The 21,651-nt window shown below is 48.8% G+C and overlaps 1 long non-coding RNA gene across 1 annotated transcript; it reads left to right on the plus strand.

The window, feature by feature from the left end:
- Nucleotides 1-5,014: 5,014 nt before the first annotated feature.
- Nucleotides 5,015-6,263, plus strand: LOC138581790 (uncharacterized). Its single transcript, XR_011304786.1, has 4 exons — nucleotides 5,015-5,098; nucleotides 5,211-5,315; nucleotides 5,416-5,515; nucleotides 5,649-6,263. It is a non-coding gene; the product is annotated as an uncharacterized lncRNA (long non-coding RNA).
- Nucleotides 6,264-21,651: the final 15,388 nt, after the last annotated feature.

Genomic DNA, 21,651 nt, shown 5'->3' on the forward strand with positions numbered 1-21,651 from the left:
GTGGTCACATAATATGTGGTGTTTCACCTTCCCCACTTGACCCTGTGGCTACGAGGACGGGCCGGCCTTACCTCACATCAACTACTTGCAGTCATCAGGAGGAGGTAAGGCCAGTAGCTGATAGTCATTTAGTCTATGGGGGTCATTACAACCTTGGAGGTAACCAGGCCGGAATTTGCGGCATGGTTACCCCCTTACCGGGTACCGGGTCCGGGTTCCTTGAATGAGGAATTACCGGGCCATTCCAACCTTGGAGGACCCGGTAATTCCTCATTCAAGGAACCCAGACCCGGTACATCCCCATTCCCATTCGAGCCCCCCTAGGGCTCAATGGGAATGGCGAGGGAGCTAACAATGGGCCCATTAATAACGGGCCCGTTGTTAGCTCCCTGGTCTGCTAGCGGGACCCGCTAAGGGTGTCTGGTCTTACCAGGCACCCTTTGCGGGTCCCGCGAGCAGACTCGTAATGGGGCAGTAAGGGGTTAACGGCTCTGGCACCATTACCGGCGCCGCTAACCCCTTACCACCAAGGTCGTAATGACCCCCTATATCTCTAGACCACTTAAAACCCATAAGCACAACCCTGGGACATCTTGTATGCTCATCCACAACACACAATACAATATTTATAATAAACATATGATGGACGACTCCACAGAACATACCCAACTACCCACTTATATGATATGGCGTTATAAATGCCATATCATATCATATCTTGAACTATTACTGCCCCATTACTGTAATCCTAGAATTCTCACACCACACACTCCACTGTACATATTGACTAATCAAAAGCATGAAAGGTGTTGGTGAGCCTTAACTTCTACCAATGCCTCAAATCGAAATTGAGACAGAATATTTGAAATATGGTATTTATTCGCTGGAAGGCTTCAAAAATGTTGCTTTAAGGGAAACAAACCATCAAATCGGCATTAGAAAATTTGGCAGAAGCACAACAAATACAGCGGCTAGAAAAACAGAATGGAAACCACCCCGTAACACCCAGTGCTCACTATTGCTTTCTGTCTGGAAGCTAAATTCATTCCTTTGGATTTTGAAAAATTCTGTTGCCATTATTGGTTTGTATATTTGACTTAATATTGTAAATGCTTGTAATCATTTGTGATAACTAGTTAAAAAATGCAATCTTAGCCGCTCCTTTTTACAAATCTTTACTGGTATAATTGTGTTTGTCACACAATTCTTCTACATATAGTCACAGCTTTTGCCAATACATTTCGGTGCCTAGCACCATCTTCAGGGCTACATATAAATACAATCCATATTGCAAACACAAATGTGTAAATTATAAATTAAACATGTACATACCAGCAGGTGAGTAAGTCACATCATGTAGTTAAGCAAAAAAGAAAAAGTTATAGGACATACATTAGTGGCCCTAGCAATATTAAAATGCTTCATTTTAATGATCTTATTGTCCTCTCTAAACCGTATGTGCACATCTTTACCTTAGCTTGCTAGCACGATTGTGAACGCCTCATAAATACACATACGTCAGTAGACTGTCCCTGTCAGGAGAGAGGGATAATAAGTCTTCTACAACTCTCTTCAGAAATATCTCAATTCTATTCAGTTGCTGTGTCTAGGCAGAGTGTCTTACCCTCACTCTGCTCTGCTCCGAACTCCTCGCAAACCGAGTTGCATCTGCGCGTACCCGTGTGAGGCTTTGTTACGACATAATCATGGAACTCGCACCAACGCCCGTCGTCCCTAATTGGACAAGACGATTTGCATCGCTCATGCATACGAACACATACAGCATTTACGCCGGCATGGAAATGCATGCCGGCGCAAACGCTGGAGCATTTCCATAGCAGAGAGGAAGGAGGTGGCGGAAACACAAGTGATTGAAAATGCGATGGGGTAATGTTAATGGAAGGCAGAGGCATTGCTAGGGGATGGGTTGGGGGGGGCTATAGCCCCAAGTCTTTTGGTTTTAACCAGGGACATAATTTCACCAAAAATGCCAAGGGTAGCGGAAATGACATCACACGGCCCTTGTCCTCTGATGACATCACAGGAAGTGATGTCATTTGACCCCGCTCTGAAGCGACATCACAGGGAGCGATGGAACACAAACTTTCACCCGTTGACAAAACAGGATGTGGCATCACATACCATTGTTCCAAAGTACACTACGATAAATATGGTTACGATATCACTCTAATGTGATAGACATTTCATACAAGAATGAATCACAATATGTATCATTAATACCAGTGTGTATAGGCTTATATTACCAAAGTGCTGTGAATGTGCAACCTGCAGATCTCCCACCACATCGCAACAGCAAGCGCTCAACCCACCGAGCTGTCTTACTAGCTATAGTAAAATGAGCAATTACATTTCTAAATGTTCTCAAAGTCAGAAAGCAAATTACACTCTGTAGTGGATACCAATAAACTGGTAACTAAGATTTAACAGCAGGCCAGTTCATCTGCAGGTCTGGTGCAAAGTTGGCCACATGTCAAGGCTGCGTGGATCTACTTGCCAGGCTTCAGAGGTTGGCAAAATACATACCATTGGGAGGGTTCATAACCGTGTATTAAAGAATTTAGTCTAGCGCAGGGAAAGCAGCGCACTCGCACGGCATCCCATACTCTGGGCACTCGTTACCTCATACATGCAAACAAACATCCTGAACAGCATGCCATGGAGATAGGAAAGATAAACACATTACAACGAAGCATGTATTATGGCACAATGAAATCAAGGGCCACTTTATGTGCTATGGTCAAACATTTCTACACTGTACACAAGCTTTTAGGAACAAGGAATGTCTTGTGATGATTGTAACAGAGACAACAGCAGAAGAAAACTTGTGAATAGCAAAATACATATAGTTTCTGGCTGCATTGTGAATTTGAGGTGTTTAAGAACAGATTGAATCAGACAAAATCAGTGACTCAGCCCTGAAGTGTGCCTAAAATTAACCTTTATGACTCTAGCAATTATTATATAGAATTCCAGAAAGACTATTTGTTATTCCTATTCTTTCTTATTTAGGGTCACTGCTCAAAGTGTTACACTTGTGGAACCACCTGTTTTTTTAAGAGGCCTGAACAAGAAAGCCAGCCACTCCAGAAACAAAGAGCCACATGGCGCTGGCCACAGCCCAGAAGATGGCATTAAAAGAAAAAGAAATATATAATCTTTTTTTTATTTTAAATTAGGGGTAGCAAGGGAGACCACTTGGTAGCCAGGGAGACCCCTGGCGACCCCCAAATGACGTCCCTGGTTGTAGCCCCGGATAGAAACTCAGGGGCTACAACCAAAAGGCTACCTAACCTACCCCCGAGTCCTGACAGTCCCGACATTAGTGTAGACCCGGATCTTTTCCAGACCTAGCAACGCCCCTGATGGAAGGCACAAAAGCCTCACGCAAGGCATTTACGCTTTACAGTAATGACACACCCCCTTTGAACATGAGCCCCTAAGATGTGCTGAGTGTCTGCTCAAATGAATATCTCCAATTCCGTCATGCAAAATAGATGCAAGTCACATTCAGAAAGACAGCGCTACATCATACATCATGCCAGCACAGACAGGACTCCACTCCACCATGCTCCAGAGAAGCCGCCACCTGAAACACAGCTCTACTGGTGCCATGAAAGAAACACACCCAGGAGGCAGACTTCAAGCCAAGCAGCCCCCACCTGCTCACACCCTGTGAGACATCAGCACAGAATACAGCCTTCACAGCAACAAAAAGCTCACTCCCCAAAATGTGAGCTGGCGCCAGGATGTAGCTTCCCCGCAGCACAGGAGTCCACGGGCAAAGTTGGTGTCCTGGCATCTCCCTCTTAGGTCTGGCAGACCAGCAGGTCTTGCGCCGGTATTGCTTCCCTCCTCATGGGATAAAGGACACGCTGCAGGAGTGGGAGGGAGATCCATAACCCTCTACTGCACGTTCTCATGGCATCAGGGCGCGTGTGAAACTGTTGGCACTCCTGCATTTCTCGGCCACTGGTTCTCTCCAGAGGACCAGTGTTTTAACATCTGGCCTTTCACGGCCCAGCCTGTCATAATAACTACATCAGGTAGTGGTGTGCATCACAGCACACATCCACCAAACCATCACCTTGCCAAAATCTGCCTGCACAAATGTGATATTTGCCACACGTGTTCTATGCTTTACAAAGATGTCCATGGTTGCTAGATGCTGTTGACTGCACAACTGTTGTACCTGTGCCCACCACAAGCGAATTGCATATGTGTACCACAGCTGCCAGCAGTGGCACTCTGTCACCGCGCTGATGACATCTCACGGCTGAGATGTCTTCACTGATGTCTGTGCCAACAGTCCTGGCTCCACACACGATAACTCCATCTTCTGGTGGCCAAGTGTGTTTGCCCAGTTACAAGCTGCAGAGAACTGAGGCGTGTGGCTGTTCTGTGAGATACAATACACCTTCAATATCTACAAACACGATAAATGCATGCATAGTAAATCCACCCTGGCACATGTGTGCATGGGCCCAACCGTTCAAGACCACACATCAGCCTTTATAGGGTGCCCATGCTAATTGACATTTCGCCTCCCACTCTGCCTTCTTACTTCTTTCTGCTTTCATTTCCTGCCAGCACATGATCATATCACATAGAATGAGCCCAAGACTTCGAGACCACGACTCCTCTTACAGCCGCCATTTCAGACAACACATTACTACACCTCAGTGAGATTACCGCATCAACAAAAAAATGTCCAGCCCCGAACCCTCCGAGGCAAACATTCTCCTTGCGAATTGCTCACTATCATTTATGGGCGTTCACATCCGCCTTACAGTAGCACACAGATCAGCCTTTCTTTGCTTCTCGCTCTGTGTCCACCAAACGTGACACACAGCGCTCTCAGCATTCTCCTGCACTGCCCGTGCAGCTTGGCCAGCGCCTCCATCAACCGCATACTGCTACGCGTCATGGACGCCATGGCAACACAGCCCAGCCGCTTCCGCGCATGCGCGGCACCTATACACTACTTCATTGCGCACGCACAGCTGCATATAGCTACACTCATACAAACGTAAGCTTCCTTCTCGCCCGGACAGAATGCACCTGTACTGAATCTACTAAGGTCAGTTTCTGGTGCTATCCAGGACCCTTCCCCCTCATTCCCTTTCACAACGGCCTCCTCCTCACGGCAACTTGTGACCGGGTGTCTGCCCTCTTCCCCCTTTCATGTGCAGATTCCCTGGCTCCAGACCCATCGGCTGGCGCTTGCATCACCTCCACTCAGAGGACCCATACCACGAAGGCTCTGCAGAACTACGCTGCACCACCCAATCTTCAAGGTACCTACTTTGCTCCTATCCAATACACAGCTGTAGACTCCTCTCTCCATAGCACAGCTGACCAAGACCACTGTCCCTCTTTCTTTTTTTGTATTTACAGGCCATCACAGCGTGACCCACCTCCCCTCGGTGCTTGGAGACTGCCTCTCGGCGAGCTGTCTATAATACCACCATGTCTAATTTCTCTATTAGCACGCAAGGTTAGTACATAGGGTCCTAGGTCCACCCCCCTGAACATCCTCTCACGGAATTACCTCTATCCAATCTACTTTAGGTATGATCCAATCTCTGGACCATTTATCAATATGTCTTCATATTGTTTTTTATCCATAGGGAGACATGCTAAATCCCGGCCCCAGAAGAAGGCTGCAACACCTTTCAACCGAAACGTCCAAGGTCATGATGTTCCTGTTGAAACCACTATGAACTATGACCCCAATTTTCACCACTACCTTTATGTTGACGTCGACCAGTTTTTTGGTTATCCCTTCCAAACCAGCCTACAGCAGACCCTATTTTTAAGGTTCTTTGGTCACAAAACAACTTGCTTTCACTCTCCACGACATTATTTAATAAATGTCTAGTACATAGTTTTTTGACTAATATGAAGCAATACTTAGCCAGACTGGGTACAGGAGAAAACATACCACACAATTGTACATGTGTGTTATAAACTCTTTATGTGTGCCTTTGAATTTTCAATGTATCTCTACAGGGCACTCTAGAATTTGGCTTTTTACACATCCTAAAGTGTGCCATTCAGTGTCCGCCTGTTACAATTGTACATGCACCTTCTGAAATTTATATGTACAAAACATTTGAATAATCTGTTATTGACTTAACACAAAGTGTTTGATTATTCACTTGGTAATGTGTTTGTCTATTTACTTTCCATTTTTAATACCTACATATGTGGCCGAATTAAAATAAAGGCAACAGTAGTTTCTCTCCAGTAGTTGGATTGTTACCTCTTTTCCAGTAACGCATACTTGTCAAGATGTATTACTACTAAAATGTGGAAGTTTTTGAATAATTACTGCAATGAATCATTGCAGTTTGCAAACATTTGAGGACAGGACCACCCCCTCGTACAAAGTACCGGTTCAGCCTCTCCGTACTGCCCGACTTTAGGCTGTCCCTTTTGTTACAAAAATTGACATTTCGCAGCTCATTGTAAACCTCAATTGTCCACCCACTCGCCCATAATATCAATCTTTCTCCCACAGGTGATGCTAGTTACGCCCTTTGGCCTTATCTCATGCCACCCTTCAGGCCGTCTACCGCCACTGCACAGCACAGGTATGGCAGAGCATGCAGGGTCCCCAGTAGCATCATTGAGCCGAGTGTTGGCATTCTGAAGTCATGCTTCAAATGGCACGACCAGTCATGGGGGTACTCTTGTTCTTAGGAAGCAAAAGACCAAGTGGGATACAAGGTCATACAGCCGCTCTCTCAAAAGACCCAATCAGGGTGTAAAAGTAATGTAAACTCTCCAAAGCTTGGTAAATTCCAAAGTAAAATGTTTACATATTCAAAAATGATGATAATAATAAGAGTTCAGTGATTTTTCATAAAGACTTTTATCAGCAAATGATTTTGTGAAAAAAATAATGCGTCTCTTGATGTGAGGCGTCACTAATATCTTCTTAGTGAGGAAGAAAAAAGCCACTAGCATTTTACATCAGACCAAAACATTTTTTGCCAATGCATTTCGGATTTACAAATCCTTCGTCAGGGCAAATCTGTAATTAACATGTACGTTTTCATAACATCCAAAAAGACAGTGTATCACAATGTACATTCGCATAAAAAATGTAAATAACATACCAATCATTGTAGTAGTAGAAGACGACGAAATTGATCGATACATAAAAGATAAAATAGAGAAAGAAAAAGAATGAGCAATAAGAAGTCTGTTAGTAATGAGGTTGGCGGTGACAAGAGATGCAACACGCATTTACCTGAGAAAATGGCAGAATGCTTGCATGGGAAGTGGCTTGGTGAACCCTGATTGGGTCTTTTGAGAGAGCGGCTATATGACCTTGTATCCCACTTGGTCTTTTGCTTCCTGAGTATTTTGAATTAGGGTGTCTCCTTATTCGTCACAGCCAGCTCCTTTTTTAATTTGTTGACAAGGAATTTTCAGAGAATTCGAACTTCTTCACAGAAACAAATATTTGAGAAACGTGAACATTGTACAGTGGTGCCCACTTTTTTTGCTTTCTGCTTTTTTCTTCCCCAATTTTGGTACTCTTGTTCTTGCCTGACTATGGGCCTGATTACGACTTTGGCGGTAACGCAGGCGGTATTACCGCCGGCGGTATTAGTCCTACGAGTTTGACGGTAATGTAATTCCTCATTCCCCATTGAGCCCATTCGGGAATGCCCCATTCCCCATTGGGCTCAATGGGGAACATTTGCGCTCTTACCGCCGGCGGATTTCCCCCCAGCCAAGAGCTGGGGTGAAATCCGCCAAAGTCCTGATTTGGCGGACCCTTAAATCCGGCGGTAATAGCGCGACCGCCGGATTTAAGGGTTACCGCCAAAGTCGTGATGAGGTCCTATGTGTGTAAGATCATCCTTGCCTGCTGTATGCTATAGAACATTGTTGTGTGCAATTACCTGACCTCAGGCGCAGACACGTGCTTATCCACTCCCAGCTGTGAGCTTTTGCATATGTCTAATGACAGCTGCGTCTAATGATGACAGGATGGGAGGGGCCCAAAGCCACGTCGACACTTAATTTGAGGCACAGGAAGACAAAAAGGAAGGGATCTATCAAAATAAACATGCCGAAAAAACAAAACACAGACATGTGAATGGTGAAAGCTGTACAGAGGAAGGCACTTTTCAGTGAAAAGGCCCACAAAATACAAACAAGGGCAATCGGCGGGCAGGCAAAGCGAGGCAAATGCTAACATCTCCAATACAATGCCACAGTGGCAAGCAAGCAGCCATGGCAGTGACACACAAGAGGTACATAAAACAACACACTCAAACTCCCTCTGACTCCTCACTGGTCCATTCCCCGCCAAAACCTCTGCAGTGTCCTTCTTCTTCACATCTGCAAGGGAGAGGGCGGGGCCTGGTAGGTGTGGAGGAGATGAAGAGCATTGTGTACGGAGAAGCACCCTCGCAGCTGGATGGCCAGACCTGCCGGATGGGGGAGTGACATAGATATTTCATGGGTCATGGAAGGGCGAGGGACAGAGGCTGTCAGTGGAACTGAAAGATTGTCCTGGATACCACAAACAGCGTCTTTTACCTCACCCAACTCAGCACTCACCCCCATGGTACTCTCCCTTATAATCCCTGCTTCCTCTCTGTACCACCGTTCTGTCTCCCTCACTGCTCCTGATGCCTCCATACCTGCCTGGGCTGCCACCGACCCTGCATCCCTCACAGTTGTGTCCTATCTCCCAGTTGCTTCTCTGCCATCCCTTGCCACCTCTTGCATCCTAACCCTGATGGCCTCAGTTGCTGTCAGTATGACCCCCAAAAGCAGATGGAAGAAGCCCTCAGCAGCATCTGCAAGGGGCACGACCTGTGCCCGGATGTCACGTGACCTGTGCCCGGATGTCAAGTGACCTGTGCCCTGGTGTCATGTGGCAGGTCCTGGGAAGGTCCTGGGGCTAACTGGGTTACCAGGGTTGGCTCAATAGGAGCGGGTGGCAGTGCCAGCACTCATGTTCTTGGAGGCCCCTCTTCAGCAGAGATGGCATGTTCAACTGAAGTATTCTGAAGAGCAGGAGGAGCAGGGCACTCCCAAGGGTGTGGTGCCGGTACAAAGTATTAAATTGAGGTGCACTTTCAGGGGAAGCAGGCTCTGAGGCAGGCAACAGGGACGAGGCTCCTCCTGGGGACTTGTTGCCACTCAATCGCACTGTCCTGGGCCACTGTCTAACTGGAACCAGTGACACATCAATCCATGCAGCTATTTTCTGAAACACTTCACAGGCATGTTGGTGAACAAAATGACTTGTATGTTCCACTGACAGAAGCCACTACCATGTGAACACATTGACATGTGCATCATGGTGCCTGAATAAACTGATAACATCTGTGTTCCACTTATGCATAAAGCACTGCACAACTTGATACCGTAACATTGGTTCTATAAAGGGCACATTGGAGTGCCACACATGATCTCAGGCTACCTCTGAAATGAGGTGCCATTACCTGGACATATAACAGCCCCCAGAACATCATGTGGCCTATCCGCAGACTCAACAGAGGTATTCCAATAAGAAATGTGAGAAATGCATGTAAGAAGTGAGCAGTACACGGTGCATAGTCTGGGAATGGGGGTGCCAAGCCCTAAGTCATCAGGTTATTGGTATGCATGCACACAACATTCTGCATGTGCCTGCCACCTTGTATTCTACTCTCCATACTTAGGGCCTTGGGCCATGTGGTCCTATTCCCCCCAAATGTCTGCATAAGGGGGAGGGGGGTGTGGGTCTGGGCCAGAACTAGGTGGATGGCAAGCTGGGAGATATAGGCAACTAGCCGCCCCCACATGCCAATGCACAGAAAAGGTGTTTCACCGACACCAACCACAAACACAAGTTCACTGTTTCAGGCAATGTAAAACAGCACAGGGAGCCATAATATAGGCTTCATGTGAGATCACAGATTACAAGACATGCTAAGGGCAACAAAGAGGCACACAGACCTCTGTCAGGTGGTCAAGGATGGGACAGCCCTGGCATGGAAGCGTGTATGGCCCCAGCCAAAAGGAGGTGTCAAGACTCTCTCATTACATGTCATATGGAAGAAGCAGAGGTTTATCTTCAATCGGCCGATTGGTATGATTTGACTGTGGCATAATTGTTTGCGGCGGAATTGACCGTAGTCAATTTTGCTGCGAACCCAATTTTTCAGCGGGCAAAATCATACCAATCCACGCCCCCCTCCAACTCCCCAATACATCCCCACCCTACCCCCACTTACCTTTCAGTGTCTGCTTTCCATCTGAACCTGCTGCGTCAGTTCGTCCCTGCAAAGGGTCACTTTCTCTGGTTTGGCTTTTTTTTGTTTAAGTCCCCCGCTTCCAATGCCCTGGAAGTGGGGGACACCCCCGCAACACCCGTTCCCATTATAGCAAGCACGGGGAGCAGGGAACACCCTCATGGAACCGTATAGACCAGTTGACCGAATTTTTGGTTGTACGATCATTTCGTACAGCCTGAATTCCATGAACTGGGCCATAGGGTAAAAATATTTCGGTCAAAAGGGCCAATTCCCAATCGACAGAGTGCCCAGCTAGCTATATGGCCTAGAACATGTGCACCATGTAGCTGACGCATGGCATAGCATTACAACTTGCACCAACAGCTGTACTATCGGGTGCACAATGTGGAAAAACATTCTGATTATGTGGGTGATGCAATATGACAACCAAACAGTATTACACTTTCCAGGAGTAGGGAGGGGGCTCCCCATTCAGCTAACTGTCTGATATTTCTCTGGGCTCATCTTCTGGAGTGTCCGGAGCTCCAGAGGAATCATGCAGTCCCTTACGTGGATCTATCTGAGGAATCTTGCCTTATTTCAGTCCATTGACAAGCATGAGGTAATCAGCCTTTTTAGCCTACCTGGTGATGCACTGGAGCACACCAAGGGCCTCATCACGAGTTGGCCGATATCCCGACTGGTAGACCACCCAACTGTATTTGAGTTACTGCCAACCCGTCCGGCGCTATTAGCGCTGGATCAGGGGTTGGGCAGTAATGGGTATTCCCCATTCCCCATTGGGTCTAAATGCCGATTTTTGGCACAATTACTGCGCGGGAATACCGCTGGAGGTAATTGCGCTGAAAATCATCATTTTTCCGGCGCATTTACCCACATCTTGAGCTGGGGGTAAATGCTGCCAACTCATGTTTGGTCGGACCCTTAAATGTGGCGGCAATAGCGTTACTGCCGCATTTAAGGGCTACCACCCAACTAGTGATGAGGCCCCAAGACTGCTGATCTTCGCCAAGGACTTGACGCATACAATCTTCGCCCAGGACTTGACCCATGTTGTGACCTAAGTGTGGGCTGAATTGCAGCTTGGGAGGTGCTCAGTTTTCACTCATTGTGGTTGAAGCTTAGGCTGTCCGAGCGAGGCGATGTCGATGTAGGTGTATCATCAATAGGAGGTGGGGTAGCTTGGAGGGCAGTGGGTTTGGGGGTTATAGCTGGTGCCCTCACCCATGCAGCTGCATTGACCTGTACGTTTCGCTTTGGTGATGCATCATTTCTGCGTTCACACCAAATAACGTAAAACTTTAAGGGCCTCATCACGAGTTGGGTGGTATCTAACCGCCGGGGCTAATAGCGTTACCGCCAACCCCCCGGCGCTATTAGCGCCAGATCACGGGTTTGGCGGAATAGAAATTCCCCATTGGGCCCAGTCAGGAATTCCTCATTCCCCATTGGGCCCAATGTGGAATTTTCAGCGCGACTACCATCGGCGGTATTACTGCACCTTAATAGTGCCGAAAATCGGCAAATTCTTGGCGGATTTACCCCCAGCTTAGAGCTGGGGGTATATCCTGCCAAACCCGTGATTTGGCAGACCCTAAATGTGGCGGTAATAGCGTTACCGACGCATTTAAGGGTTACCGCCAAACTCGTGATGATGCTGTAAGTCTCTTGCAAGGAATACACACAATTCATACATCCATGAAATGGCGACCTCTCACACACAGACTCAGCCACACACATACACACATGCACACAAAATCACAGGAAGGAATAATTTTCACCTTCCTATGCAGGTGTCAGGGAGTCCTGACTCTTGCTTTTGATTACACATTCACAGCTGCCTTTGTTCTGCGTCGGCATTACCTAATATGTCAACATGCATTAAAATGCTGGACCCAATCGCTCATAGGTCCAGAGGTGTTACCAGACATGGGGACATGTTGCTATCAGCATATGTGAGCTGTGACTGGGCAAGGTACACCTCCTCCTCCATGTACCAGACGAAAACATACAGGCAGCCTTGCTAATATTTGGGGTGTGCACATTGCTTTGCCATGCAGTGAGTGACATTCACACAAAGGTAGTTACAGTATGGAGCATGTTCTCTGCACAGAGTCAGGCAGTCTCACCTTTTAGGGCATACTCTGGGTGGGTCGCACTCTGAACATTTGGGCGTGCTATTGAATACTCGTGACTCGCAGGCTTTTACACTCACCGACATGTGCTCGTTGTATAGGTATTGCAGGTTACTGGCCCTCATTACAAGGCAGGCGGTGGACCATGGTGCTATTAGCACCATGGTCCATGCCGCATTCCGCCATGGTGGATGGCGGAATTACTGCCCCATTCCAAGGTGAGTGGGGCGGTAATTCCCCATTCACCATTTGCCCTTCCACATTACCATTTTTGCCCCATAGGGCTCAATGTGAATGGGGAAGGCGTTAAGTACGGCACCGTAAATTACGGTGCCGTAATTAGCTCCAAAGTCCCTTTGCGGGTTGGATTTTTAACGCCTGCTAAAAGCAGGCGTTAAACACCAACCCGCAAAGGGACACTTGTAATCAGGCGTTAAGGGTTAACGGCACCGACGGCGCCGTTAAACCCTTAATGCCTGAGTTGTAATGAGGGCCTTGGACTTTAACAACTGCAGGCGTTAAAGTGTGAATCAGGCGTTAAGGGTTTAACGGCGCCGAATCTCTTTACGGCGCCGTTAACCCCTTAACGCCCGACTTGTAACTCTCTCAATGTGCATTGCCACAATGTTTGGAGGGGATAGCTTGGATGGATGTTGCATCGAGTTCTGACAGGTGATTTGACAAATTTGCCATCCCTTCACTGTACAGTAACATACCAGGACTTTAATGGCCTTCCTTGGTTCACACATTCCAAGGTGGTAGCTGACATGGCGGATTCCCCACACATGTTTAGGGTCGACTTTGTGCAGTGGCAGCTGTCCCCGGGCCACCCTTCTCCCACTTGTCATTTCGCTACAGTCACATTCATTACTCTATCTTTCACCAGTCAACATGTCAATATGCATGGGGCCAAATGACCCCCGTAGTAGTATCAGAGGGCCTAGGGCTATCAGTGGAGTGGCTTACAGTGCCACCCACCAGGGTACCCAGATCTTAGTCTGCCACAAGAAATAAAATGAGTGAGGCGAAGATAAAAGAATGGGAAAGTAGGAAATATCTGCATGCGAACAGACGGAAGGAGCAATGCAGCAGGGGAACAATGTTTTGTGATGGTATGTGGATTTCTAAACTCTGGCCCAATGGACAGATGTTTAGGAGGACACCCTTTTTAGTGAAACAGGGGACACTTCGGGGAAGATAGCCAGACCAATTCACGGTAGCTTGGAAAGAAGTCAAGGCTAGATCTCGGGAGGAGTGAGGGTGATTGGAGGTCTTCAATGAACACACACAATTAAATACCAAGAATTACCATTAGACAGAAGTATACGAAAACATACTACTCATTAGGCCCAAGAATCAACACAAATGAATAATAATAATAATAATTTGGCATTTATAAAGCGCTACGAACCCTCAGGTATCTGAGCGCTGCTTATTATTACCCACGGTGTGTGGTGTTCATTTATCGACCTCGGAAGGATGAAAGGCTGAGTTTGGCCCCGCCGGGATTCGAACCTGCGTTAGCAGGCTCTGCACAGATGTCAAAGCGAGCGTGCCACTTGACCGGCGATAATGAAAACCAATAGCAAAGTGCCACACAAGCAACACACTATATATAATATAAACAGTGACTGGAGTCAAATGCGATTAAGATAATAACCCAATGCCTGCATAGGAAAGGGCAAGTAATGTTCAAAGCATGAATGGAGCCTTGTGCTCAATGTTCAATGCAAGCGTAAAAGCACTCGGTCATGCGTAAAAGTCATAAAGTAACTTTTTAACACTCTGGAAAAGTTAGAGACAGAAGGGTGAAAACACAGTTCAAGAGCCAGGGGAGGATCTACTGCGATGAACAAAGTAATTCCCAACTTTCAGAGGACTTTAGGAAGCAGACGCTTCCTAAAGCAGAGCCAAAGAGAGTACCAAGAGGCATTCTCTATGCGTAAAACATTATGCATGAACAAAGGGCCACTGGTAAGTGGTTTCAGTACTCACCGTCCTTATCTCGGTTTTGGTGCAAACTTGGCAGATCTGGAAGGGGTCATCAGAGGTTCAATTTCCCACCCTCGGTTTGGCTCAAAAGTACACAGGCACTGTGGATACAGATGCAGGTCTGCTTTGGTACAGGAGCTGGAACTCTCAATTCGGGTGACGAACAAAAGAAACACCAATGCAGCTGGTCTCATGGCAAAAGAAGGGATGTAGAAAAACTGATTTCAGTGACTGTCACTGTTGGACAGTGACAAAGGGACACCCAACTCTTGCGATCTGATGCAGACTTCTCTCTCGTGGCCCAAAGCAGCTGGTATGATGATATCCAATGAAATGGTGCTTTGCAGTGCAAATTATAGTTGCCTCAGAGTTTCGAGTCAAAACTCAACATGGCAACGCTCGGGAATGGTTGGGCTGGACAGTCCACTGGATGGCCCAGGGACACTTCTGAACAAGCTCTTTTGCAGGGCAACCACAAAGTGTCAAGAGTGAAAATTCCCATCACTTGAAAGGTTCGAAGCACCTTTGCAGGTCTTCTGAAATCAAGTGCAAAGCAGGGCTCTACTGGGACAACTGCAGGCTCAGTGTGCCAACCATATTCAGCGGGTCTCAGGATAGTCAGTGGTTCTGCTTGACTCTTCCAGATACTTGGCTCCTTCTACAGGTTGATTTGGACCTGTTGTTCTGCTCGTTTGCATTCAGGACCCGACTCATATCGAAAAAGTCTGGCGAGTGGTAGGACCCGGTGAGCCAATGAGAAGATCTACTTCACTCATGCACAGCCACAGTGGTCCAATCAGGAACCACCTGGGTTCTCGCGTCCTCATGCATACAAGACAACCTGGCACCCGTAGTGTGGAATGGGACCAGACAGTCCCAACTCACTTCCTGGGTACCCACACACGTGACCTGCAGAAGCCCACAAAAAAAGCAACTCTTGCTGGCAACTGTATGCCCAAATAAGGAATTTTCAGGTCACGAAGACCAGGGGGAAGGCCAAAGGACACAATGGCCAAAGGAACAGACAAAAGACCTTGTGGCACAGCCATGACGGACACTAGCCACAGTAAAGAGCCAATGGTGGTAAGCGCGGTATGGCTCAGTAAAAAGTTGTAAAAATACAAGATAAAGCTTCTGCTTCCACCAGTCTGTTCCTAGGCACAATTTGCAATCACCAAAAATTCTTTAGTGGATGACTAGGGCCAGAAACACAATGACCCCATTGTGCAGTACAGTAATGTACTTTGCGCAATGATAAACTGTTACCAAAAGTGGCAACAAAGTCGAAAGACTAAGAGGACAACGTTTGGCCATACTGACAGCCTAAAAGACCTGTCAGGACTGTGCTCCACTGGAAATGTCAGGTCAGGATACTGTAATAAAAGCACAACATTTTGGGGTTACACTAACATAGAAGGAAAGTTATCTTTAGCAAAATGTTCCCTAACACTCGCCCCTTTCAGACAACCCATCAGCATTGCTATGTTGGACACCTGGTCTGTGCTCAATAGTGTAGTCAAAGCCTTGGAGGCTTATGGAACACCTGAGCAACTTAGGATTCTCACCCTTCCTGTTCATTAGCCACTTTTAGGGCCTGTGGTCAGTCTGCACAGTGAAGTGGGTCCCATAAAGCTAGGGCCTCAGATTCCTAAGTGCCCACACGCTGGAAACACATTCCTTTTCTACGATGGTCGACCTGAGCTCTTTGTCCTTAAGCTGGTGACTGATTAAACCAATAGGGTGTTCCCTGCCTTTCTCCTCTAGCTCTGATAGAATTGCACCTATCCCAGTGACAGAGGCATCTGTCTGCACAATAAAGGTTTTCTTATAGTCAGGGGCCCTGAGAACAGGGGCCCGGCACACAGAGTCTTTTAAGCCTTGGAAGGCCTTCTCACACTTTTCAGTCCAAGTCATCTTCTTGGGTTTCCTAGGAGTTGTGAGGGTAGTCAGGGAGGCAGATATGGTTCCATAGTCTGCCACAAAATTCCTTTAATACCCAGTGAGTCCCACAAAAGCTCTCACTTGGGTTTTGGTTGTGGGGTTAGACCAGTTTTGTACTGCTTGTAGTGTACCGGGAAGATGCTGAATTCTACATCCACCAACCTCATGCCCAAGGTAGACCACTGAGTCCTGATTAATCTGATACTTGCTTGCCTTTATGTTCAGAGTGCCTTCTGAAGAGGCTACAACGCTATCTCTAGGTGTCTCACATGTTCTTCCCAATTGGGGCAGAAGACTGCTACATCAGCCAGATATGCAATGCAGAATTCATTGAACCTATTCGGAACATGGTTGATTCTTTGGAAAGTAAATAGTCTTCCCAGCCCACCCCTATCTCTCCCACTAAACATGTGGCCCACTTTTCCCCCTCCCAACCTCTACCCTATGATGCCTTTACGTCCTCCAATATCATTTTTGAACCCTTCCCTTTGGATTAACGTGCAAATCTCTAGAATCAAGGGGAAAAAAATAGCAGGTTTTCATTTCTGAAAAGCCTCACTGATGCAATGCACCATGAGAGATATGTCAAAGTGCTTTGGGACTGGGGAGCTGGGAGTACCCCCTTCTCCGCCCAATTATTTCAAAACTACTGCACCCCAAACCAAAAAAAGGCATTCCGCTTTGTGCCCAAGTTGTTTCTTAGTTGGTGCGTATCCGTCCAGCAGGTTTGGCGCCATGTGTGTTCAATGGCAGCACATTTTTTCTCTATGGGAAAATTAATAGTTCTTCACAACTTTTGAACTGTTCAAAGCATTTTCCCAAACCTGTCCACTTTGGAGGAGCCTGTGATAGGCATTTATTTGGAAACTGCAGTAGAAGTTTGGGAAAGGTTAATGCAAAGTGTAGGTTGGACTGCATGAACCCCACTTAAGTGTGTGTGATGTATAATGATGTTGCAGCTATTGCAGTGCCGGCATCATCCAAGTGTGTCACTCTCTCCTATCTCTTTGAAGCACATCCGGAGTAGATCTGCACATTGGAAGATGCGGCCAGAACTGCCATGGGCATCACTTCCTACTCTGGCCTGCGCCCCTATGTACATTGGCCTGTATCTGACTTCATACACGGAAATGGACATGCCTGCGTACACTGCCATAGATGTGACTGTGTCTAACGGCATAGACATGGCAACATACATGTCAGGAAATGCATCAGTACTGACTAGCATGGACGCTAGATGAGGTGTGCACTGGCATAGAGATCAAGTTATTCATCCGCACAGAGGTCAAAGTACACAGAGACATTTTGGCACCAACCGGAAAGAGCTGCCACGTGTCTTTGTACCATGCACTGATGTGTCCATGAACTCTAATCTCAATGATGGGGCAGTCTGAGAAGCGGCCAATTTCAGCAATGAATTCTCACCTGTTGTGGTACTGCCGCTTTAACTAATGGCACAATACAAAATACTTAATTTCGGCAACCCTTTACAAGGACGACTGCTACTTTGCAGAGAGATCGGATCAACGTGCAGCAAGAGCCCGCCAAAATCAAGCAGGGCGGCGGCAAACTGTCACCCGCGCACTCACTCGTAAAACCAGTTTACTAGGTTTTCACAGAGTAAACTAGGTCCCTGCGTAACAGATGCGATAATACTGCACCTACTGGCAACCCACAGATATGGAAACCCTCAGAAGGAATTAATATCTCTGGGTCAAAGGCTGGATGGTGGAAGGAGAAAGCAGTTAAAGGTAAAGACCATAAGCTAGTGACAGTGCGTAGCCATCCACTGGCGCTGACACGGGAACCACCCACGAATAGGCACCAGCTTCACACAGCATAGTGAATTGTTCATGGGTAACTATCGACAACGGGAGTACATTCCACCCAGGGTTTCTGAAGGGGGGATCTGGTGGGAACGCAAAGCGTTTCCCCCCATGGAAGTTTTTGGTGCTGCACACGGCCAGCGAGTGGCCGTGGGGGCAGAGAGCCCCTCTGGGGTATTTAAGGGGGCAGGGAAGGTTCGGGAGGCAGGCGACGGTTGGACTTGGCGATTGTGAAGTCCTGTCGCTTGCTCCCGAGCCTTACCTGTAGCTGAGCCTAGGGTCGAGTGAGGAGTTGAGGTAGGGGCTAGCCGGGTTTAATGGCGGGTGGTTATGTACAGCAGGGTAGGGTGGAGGTGTGACGGCCGTGTCATAATAAAAAAAAAAATTAAAAAAAGGTTGTGTCTGCGGACTCTGCATATTTGGGGGTATGGTAGATAAGTTACCCCCCCCCTTTCTGACCGGAGCCGCCGTCTGCGGGTTGTTTATCCGGGCGGGCGGGTTGTGCCAACTGGGGCCGCGGTTTTCGTTTTCCCGGGTTTCGGGTTACCTGGGAGGGAGCAGGAGCGCCACGGGGAGCCAGGGAAGAGGTGCATCCCTCATTGGTTTTGTAGTGTGGGCCCGGGAGGGTTCAAGGGATCCGGTGCCGGCCCCGCTTCGCTTGGGGCGTGCGGGTGCAGTGGGGCGGCGGGGGGGGCCGTTGTTTGAGCCCGTGTGTGCCGGGCTTCTCAAGTCCTCGCGTGCGGTGTCGGCCTTATGCCGTAAGGGGGCAGAGCGGTCCTCCTAAAGGGACCGCTCTATCTTTCCTGTAAGTGGCTGGAAGGCACTGCGGTGCGGCGGTTGGGCCACCAGGGGGCGGGCTGTTGAGGTTGAATTGCACGGGGGGGCCCAGTTAATGATAAAAAAAAACACAACAGGAGAGAAAGGAAAGGGTTTTTTATAGGGGTTCTCAGCATCAGTGGTGGGTGGGGGGGCCCTGTGTGGGTTTATTATTAGCTCGGCAAGAGAGCCAGTAGGAGGGGTTCTATCTAGGACTGGGGGGTTGGCGAGGTGGGGGGATTTCCAAAATAAAAAAAAATAAAAAAACTTTTTTTATTGAGATAAGAAGGTTGTTTTTGGAGCGGGGGTTATTTTATTTCCTTTTGTATTTAGTGGTTAGAGCAAATTTTGTGGGGGGTTTCTCCACGACTAGGGGCTTTTCTGGCCTCGGGTAGGTCCCGGCTCGGGGGCTTAGGTAGCGGGGAGCGGCAAGGGGCATAGTTAGTGCGCCAGAAAGGTTGGTGCACGATGGTGGGACGAGGTGCAAGCAGGGAGGGGTTGGTGGATGCGAGGGCACTGAGGGAGGCCCTGGCCATAATTAGCAGGGCAACTAAGGCCCAGCTGGAGGCGGCGGTGGGGGAGGTCACGGGTGAAGGGGAGACAAGTGGGGGTAGGCCGCAGCGGTGAGCGGCAGCTGATGGGGCTCTCGCGGCGGTGGTGGCTTGCACCCCCGCAGCGGGGAGAGGGGAGGTTTGGGAATCCAGGGGCAGGAAAGCGAGGAGGGAGATAGACAGGAGGGTGTCCGGGGAAGAAAGGAATGCGGGTGGGCAGCCATGTGGGGAGGGAATGAGGGATAGCACTAAGGGAGCAGCGAGTGCGCAAAGGGAGGTGGCTCAAAGGAACCACGGTGGGGCTATGGTTGAGGTGCAGAAGGGGGTGCAAGGGCAGCGGGGAAGAGGGGGGAAATACCTACGGAAGAGTGCGGTTGGGAGAAGGAGAGGGAGGTCCCCATCAATTGAGGTGGATAGGGCGGGGTGCGGAACGGCCCCCCCGGGTAGGGTGAGTGAGGGCGGAGGGCGCTGCGCAGCCCCCGCTGGTCAAATGGAAGTAGAGGGTTTGAGAGCGGCCCTTACTCTGTCAGCGTACGGAGAGCCTAGAGGGTGCAGCACGGCCCCTAGCAATGAAGACCCCAGGGTAGAGGTCGGAGCGCCTCGCCCGAGAGAAGAGGACCAGGCAGGGGTTTCCACGGCCCCGCCGAGAAGACGTCAAAGGAGTGGCGGGGTGGACACCCCGGGCTCGCAAGAGGATGAGCAACTCGACTGGGGCACGAGCTCGCAGCCACAATGGTATTTGATGGGCGATGAAATGGGTTTGGAGGATTATGTGGGGCAGTGGGAGGTGGATGGTTATAGGACGGCGGGGGAAAGGGGGAGGAGAGAAGAAGTTGGGCTTGGGATATGGAAAGACAGGCGCAGGGGGGTCTGGGGGCAAGCGGGCGGGAGAAAGGTTGGCTGGGTGAGTCTGCTGACATGTTTTGTCCCTGCAGTAGGAGCCCGATAAGGAAGGAGATGAGGAGCATTGGTGTGGACGCAAGGCAGCAGACGGCGGGTGCAGAAAGAGGTGAGCGGGAAAGGGAATGGTCATCTGCATGGCAGAGAGTGGTCCCAGGAGGGGGGATGGGAAATGAAGGGTCGGGTTTGCAAGGGCTGAGGAAAGAAGTTGGTGTACAGGCCATTGGAGCCTTGGGGGTTGAGAAGAGCATTTGCTCAGTGGAGATTCAAACGGACAAGGTGGTGGAGCCATTGGGGATCGAGGTGCAAGGGGGAAAAGAAAAGGAGGTTGAAGTAAAAGGAAAGGAGAAAAAATTGCCATACATGGGGATAACAAAACCGTTGGGGGCGCACCTGATGGCGGCGACCAGGGAGAAGATTCAGGCGGGGGAATTTGTAGACGTTTTTAAATTGCTCCATAGGGAAGTGAGAGCTAAGGAGGGGTCTAAAGAAGAGGAGAGGGAACTGGCCGCGCGAACAAGAGTTCCGGTGACCACTGAGAATTGGACGTCGGCATTTATCATTTATGTCAGTGTTTATTGTGAAAAATTTCCTGAGCGTTGTGTGGCCCTACTTAAATATATGGACGTAATTAGGAAGGCTTTCACGAGTTTTGGGGGTTTTGCATGGGTGAGGTATGACGAGGAATTCAGAGCGAGAATGGCGGAGGACAGTCAAGCGGTCTGGGGGGAGATAGACACGGATCTTTGGCTGCAATGGATGGCTCCAACGAGGCCTGCCCCGACATTGCACACAGCAAGTGGGCTGCCGGTGCCCTTCCGGCCCTTTCTTGGTCGCCCCGCCCATGAAGTGGCGGGGGAAGGGGGCAGAGGGCAGTCCTCAGCGGCATGTTGGGCGTTCAACAAGGGCGGCTGCACTAGGACCCTGTGTAGGTTCAGGCATGAGTGTAGCAAGTGTGGTGGAAAACACCCGCTCACGCAGTGCTTCCAACAGGGAGACAAGGGGAGGGGGAGAGGTTCGGGCAGAGGGGTTGTGGGGAAAAGCTTTTACGCCAATTAAGGTGGGGGTTCTGCAAAAATGGTTGCAATTTTATCCGGACAGGGATGGGGCGAAGATTTTGAGTGAGGGGTTCAGTGAAGGTTTCAGATTGGGGTATCAGGGCCCATGGGTGCGCCGGTGGGCTGAGAATCTGAAGTCAGTC

The sequence above is a fragment of the Ambystoma mexicanum genome, chromosome 3q (genome assembly GCF_040938575.1).
Source record: "Ambystoma mexicanum isolate Mex_15411 chromosome 3q, UKY_AmexF1_1, whole genome shotgun sequence".
In the NCBI taxonomy this organism is placed as follows: domain Eukaryota; kingdom Metazoa; phylum Chordata; class Amphibia; order Caudata; family Ambystomatidae; genus Ambystoma; species Ambystoma mexicanum.